Below are 6,537 nucleotides of genomic sequence, written 5' to 3'. Positions count from 1 at the left end.
ACACACACCACACACACACACACCACACACACACACCACACACACACACACACACACACACACACACACACACACACACACACACCACACACACACACTCACTCTCTATACAACAGGCCTAGTGTCTAATCGACATGTGCCTAGGACAAAATGGTAACTAACTAACACACACACACACAATTGGAAGTTGAAGACTCAGATGAATCAAAGGGATGTTAGGAAGTATTTCTTCAGTCAAAGAGTTGTCAGGAAGTGGAATAGCCTAGAAAGTGACGTAGTGGAGGCGGGAATCATACATAGTTTTAAGGCGAGGTATGATAAAGCTCATGGAGCAGGGAGAGAGAGGACCTAGTAGCAATCAGTGAAGAGGCGGGGCCAGGAGCTATGACTCGACCCCTGCAACCACAAATAGGTGAGTACAAATAGGTGAGTACACACACACACACACACACACACACACACACACACACACTGAGGGTGTCGAACCAGATAAATTTAGATTTAGAAAGGACATAGGTAAGTACTGGTTTTCGAACAGAGTTGTGGATACGTGGAACAATCTCCCGAGTGGGGTGATGGAGGCTAGGACCTTGGGTAGCTTTTAAAAAGTGATTGGACAAATATATGAGTGGGAGGGGCTGAGTTTGATTGGTGTCTTGGGTACGGGAGTAAATTCTTGGGTAGCTTTAGGCAGGGGTGGTTTTGATAAGGACCTGCCTTGTATGGGCCAGTAGGCCCTCTGCAGCGTTCCTCCATTCTTATGTCACAAGTGGACAGGGAAGCAGGAAGAACAGGATGGTAGAAGCCAAACTACAAAATAGGAGACTACACAGGCATGAGAAATTTCCTGCATGAGGTTCAGTGGGCAAGAAAACTGGTGGGAAAGTAAGTAAATGAAGTGACGGACTACATGACCAAAAATGCAAGTAGGCAGAGGAGAGGTTCGTACCCACGGGCAACAGAAACAATGGAAAGACCAGAATGAGCCCTTCATTTACTCGAAAGCGAAGAGAGGCCAAAACTAAGTGCACTAGAGAATGGAAAAAGTGCAGAAGCCAAAGGACCCAGGAAAATAGGGAGATTAGTAGAAGAACCAGAAGTAAATATGCACAGATGAGGAGGGAGGCCCAGCGACAATACGAGAATGATATAGCATCGTAAACTAAATCTGACCCAAAGTTGTACAGCTATATCAGGAGTAAAAACAACAGTCAAGGACCAGGTAATCAGGCTGAGGAAGGAAGGAGGGAAGATCACAAGAAACGACCAAAAAGTATGTGAAGATCTCAACCCGAAAATTAAGGAAGTATTTTCAGTGGAGATAGCAAGTACTCCAGCAAACCAGAATGGTAGGGTACACCAACAAGTGCTGGACACACTACACACAACCGAGGAGGAAGTGAAGAGGTTGCAAAGTGAATTAAATACCTCAAAGGCAGTGGGAAGGAACAATATCTCTTCATGGGTCCTGAGCAGAGGCACTGTGTATACCACTACAATAATCTTCAGCACATCTACCGAAATAGGGCAACTTCCTGAGATGTGGAAGACATCAAATGTACTCCTAATTTTTAAGAAAGGAGACATGTAGTCCTAATTTCTCAGAAAGGAGACAGCATTAAACTACAGACCAGAGTCACTGACATGTTTAGTATGCACAGTCATGGAGAAGCTTATCAGAAGAGTGGTGGAGCACCTAGAAAGGAATGATCTTATACGCGATAACCAACACGGTGTCAGGGAAGGAAAATCCTGTGTCACAAATCCACTGGAGTTTTACGACAATGTGACAGAGAGGGGTGGGTAGACCGTATTTTCTAGACTGTAAGAAGTCTTTCGACACAGTTCCACACAAGAGATTATTGCAAAAGCTAGAGGAGCAGACAGGAATAACAGGAAAGTCACTGCAAATGATCAGAGAATACCCGACAGGAGGGAAACAACGATCGATGATTGATGATGCTTGACGAGGTGTCAGAGTGGGTGCCTGTGAAGAGAGAGGTTCCACAGGACCAGTGCTGTTTCTGGTATATGTGAATGACATAACGGAAGGAATAGATTCAGAGGTATCCCTGTTCGCAGAGGATGTGAAGCTAATGCGAAGAATTCAAACGGATGAGGATCAGTTAGGACTATCAAGGGATTTGGACAGGTTGCAATCCTGGTCCAGCAACTGGCTCCTGGAGTTTAACGCCACCAAGTGGCGGTCAAAGAAGACCGCAGACGGAGTACAGGGTAGGGAGCCAAAGACTACAAACCATATTCGAAGAAAAGGGTCTTGGGGTGAGTATAATACCGAACATATCTCCTGAGGCGCACATCAACCAGATAACTGCCGCATCATATGAGCGCCTGGCAAACCTAAGAATATCGTTTCGACACTTGAGTAAGGAATCATTCAAGACACTGTACACCGTGTACTGGAGTATGCAGCACCAGTATGGAACCCACACCTGATCAAACACGTCAAGACTAGTCCCGGAGCTAAGGAGGTATGTCCTACGAGGGGAGGCTAAGAGAACTCAACCTGACGACACTGGAGGACAGGAGGGATTGAAGGGATATAATAAAGACGTATAAAATACTGAGAGGAATTGACAAGGTGGACAGGGCCAGAATGTTTCAGAGATGTTACACAGGAACAAGGGAACACAACTCAGATGAGTCATAGGGATGTTAGGAAGTATTTTTTCAGCCTTAGAGTTGTCAGGATGTGCAACAATCTGGAGAGTGATGTGGTGAAGGCAGGATCCATACATAGCTTTAAGTAGAGGTACGATAAAGCTCATGGAGCAGGGAGAGAGCGGACAAGTAGCGATCAACGAAGAGGTGGGATCGGGAGCTAAGGCTCGACCCCTGCTACGACAAATAGGTAAGTACCTACACACACACACACACACACACACACACACACACACACACACACACACACACGCAAACACACACACACACACACACACGGAGAGAGAGGACCTAGTAGCAATCAGCGAAGAGGCGGGGCCAGGAGCTGTGACTCGACCCCTGCAACCACAAATAGGTGAGTACAAATAGGTGAGTACACACACACACACACACATATATATATATATATATATATATATATATATATATATATATATATATATATATATATATATATATATATATATATATACATATATATATATATAAATATATATATATATATATATATATATATATATATATATATATATATATATATATATATATATATATATGTATGTATATATATATATATATATATATATATATACTCCCAGAGATATATACTAAGTGGCCACTTTATTAGACACACCCTTCTGGTACTGAGTACGGCTTCCCTTTGCTCACAGAATCGCCTGAATTCTTGGTGGGATTCAACAAGGTGCTGGAAATATTCCTTAGAGATCCTGGTCTATGTTGACATGATAGTATCACGCAGTTACTTCCTGGAGTTTACCTGGAGAGAGTTCCGGGGGTCAACGCCCCCGCGGCCCGATCTGTGACCAGGCCTCATGGTGGAACAGGGCCTGATCAACCAGGCTGTTACTGTGGAAATATAAACACATATGCAGTATAATGTGATCCTTTATTGACAACGTTTCGCCCACACAGTGGGTTTTTTCAAGTCACAAACAGATCTGTTTGTGACTTGAAAAAGCTCACTGTGTGGGCGAAACGTTGTCGATAAAGGATCACATTATACTGCATATGTGTTTATATTTCCACTGTGTTTGTATTTTATACCATTTATTTCCAGGCTGTTACTGCTGGCTGCACGCAATCCAACGTACGAGCCACAGCCCAGCTGGTCAGGTACCGACGTTAGGTGCTTGTCCATTGCCTGCTTGAAGACAGTCAGGGGTCTATTGGTAATCCTTTTATGTATGCTGGGAGGCAGTTGAACAGTCTTGGGCCCCTGACACTTATTGTATTGTCTCTTAACGTGCTAGTGACACCCCTGCTTTTCATTGGGGGGATGTTGCATCGTCTGCCAAGTCTTTTGCTTTCGTTGTGAGTGATTTTCGTGTGCAAGTTTGGTACTAGTCCCTCTAGGATTTTCCAGGTGTATATAATCATGTATCTCTCCCGCCTGCGTTCCAGGGAGTACAGGTTCAGGAACTTCAAGCGCTCCCAGTAATTGTCGGCTGCACAGTCATGCTACGAGTCTCCTGGTCCATCACATCTCATAGGTTTACGTCAAGTTGTGACCCTAACATCTGCATGTCGCAGCAGCAATCGCGATTCATCAGACCAGACGACGTTTTTCCAACCTTCAGATGTCCAGTTCTGGTGAGCCTGTGCCCACTGTAGCCTCAGTTTCCTGTTCTTAGCTGACAGAAATGGAATCCAGTGTGGTCTTCTGTTGCTGTACCCATCCACTTCAAGGTTCGACGTGTTGTACATTCAGAGATGCTCTTCTGTATACCACTGTTCTAATGAATGATTATTTAAGTTACTCTCACCTTCCTCTCAGCTTGAACCAGTCTGGCTGTTTTCTGACCTCTCTCATTAACAAGGCGTTCTCACCACAGAATTACCGCTCACCGGATGTTTTGTGTTTTTCACACCATTCCCTGTAAACTCTAAGAGACTCTTGTTCGTGAAAATCCCAGAAGATCAGCAGTTTCTGAGATAGTTAAACCACCTCGTCTGTCTGGTAACACCAATCATTCCACGCTCAGTCACTTAAATCACATTTCTCATCCCATTCTGATGTTCAGTCTGAACAAAAACTGAAGTTTTTGAACATGTCTAAATGCTTTGAGGTTCTGAGGTGCTGCCACGTGACTAGCTGATTAGATATCTGCATGAAGGAGCAGTTGTACAGGTGTGCCTAATAAAGTGGCCAATGAGTGTAGATTTCTCAGTGTACATAAGCACAAAATTGCATATCTTTCAGTGTATATACACTGAGAGGTGAATGTCTCTCAGTGTATATACACAGAGAAGTGAATGCCTCTCAGTGTATATACACAGAGAAGTGAATGCCTCTCAGTGTATATACACAGAGAAGTGAATGCCTCTCAGTGTATATACACAGAGAAGTGAATGCCTCTCAGTGTATATACACAGAGAAGTGAATGCCTCTCAGTGTATATACACAGAGAAGTGAATACCTCTCAGTGTATATACACAGAGAGGTGAATGCTTCTCGGTGTATATACAGAGAGGTGAATGCCTCTCAGTGTATATACACAGAGGTGAATGCCTCTCAGTGTATATACACAGAGAAGTGAATGCCTCTCAGTGTATATACACAGAGAGGTGAATGCTTCTCGGTGTATATACACAGAGAGGTGAATGCCTCTCGGTGTATTGTACATACACTCAGAGGTGTATGTCTCTTAGTATAGGCGCTAATTGTATATTATCATTCCTAAATCTAGGATTAGAGTTTATGTAGTGGACAGTAGACGTGATGACTCGTTCAGTCACTGATGGCGATCATGTAGTTAATAATGACATATATTCACTTAATAATGACATATATTCAGTTAATAATGACATATATGCAGTTAATAATGACCCACAATCTATAATTAGTTTCACGTGGGAGCGCTAAACGTGTATGGGGTCCAACTACTCCTTTGGGGTGGAGGCTGTAATGTGAGATAATGAAATTTGATCGAAGGAATGTTGGGGGGAAGCTCCACTTCCTTGGAAGAAGAGCCCCTTCACCGGCATCATAGTAAGGTTTGCATTTCTAATAAGGGGAAAAAATTCGGTAGCTTATTTAAAGAAAGATGAGAAATAAAAATATGGAGTGAGAAAGGAAGTTTTATTAAAGGTTTATTATAGTTTCTTCAATAAAACGGGATACCTGAAGTTTTACTTAGTGGTTTATTTTTATGTGTTCTTGGAGGTTTATTTGGTTTACCTTAGTTACTTCCATGGACATCAGGAAGCCACTGTGTTTGTTATGGTTGCTGCCGCTGACGTCACTGCCATCAAATCCGCCATATATCGAAACAAAACCCAAAAAAATATGTGTCCTTTCTGCCAAGGTGTTGATATTATTGTGTCTCACACATAACACACCTAGAAAACTGGATCCATCATCACTAAATCACTTCTATACAACAAGTTTTGGACTAGATTGGTTCGTTTATCCATTTTCTTTTCTGGTTTTGCAAAAACTTCTGCCTTTTTTTCTTGGCAAATTATCTTAAGGTCTTAAGCTAGTTATTATAACCATTTACTGATGACTTGCAGATTTTGAGGGGTAACTAATTATAACTGGGATTGCTGAGGTCGGAGACGCGTCCCCACGTCAACGCGGTCGACACCACTACTAACTTGGAATGTGGATTCCCGTTTCTCAGGAATGGGAATGTGAGGAGCCCCGCTGCCAGACTCTCAACGTCATTATGTAACGATTTTGCGGTTTTTGTTACCGTATTGACTTCCATCACTCACTGTCCGTCTCACTGAAAGTGAAAGATATTCTCCATCAGGAACAAAAAGGCGCAGTACAGAATATGACGACGTTTCGGATTGAAACGTCGTCATATTCTTCATCACAGTTCCTCACAT

General features: G+C 42.9%; 1 long non-coding RNA gene across 1 annotated transcript in view; it reads right to left on the bottom strand.

The window, feature by feature from the left end:
• The window catches only part of LOC138855279 (uncharacterized), a 50,952-nt gene extending 44,860 nt beyond the window's left edge, over positions 1–6,092 (bottom strand). Inside the window, exon 1 of the long non-coding RNA XR_011394484.1 lies at positions 5,882–6,092. This is a non-coding gene — a long non-coding RNA (uncharacterized lncRNA). The remainder of the gene's footprint in view (positions 1–5,881) is intronic.
• Positions 6,093–6,537: the final 445 nt, after the last annotated feature.

This window comes from Cherax quadricarinatus, chromosome 88 (genome assembly GCF_038502225.1).
Source record: "Cherax quadricarinatus isolate ZL_2023a chromosome 88, ASM3850222v1, whole genome shotgun sequence".
Taxonomy (NCBI): Eukaryota; Metazoa; Arthropoda; class Malacostraca; order Decapoda; family Parastacidae; genus Cherax; species Cherax quadricarinatus.
This window is presented reverse-complemented; position numbering and strand designations above follow the sequence as displayed.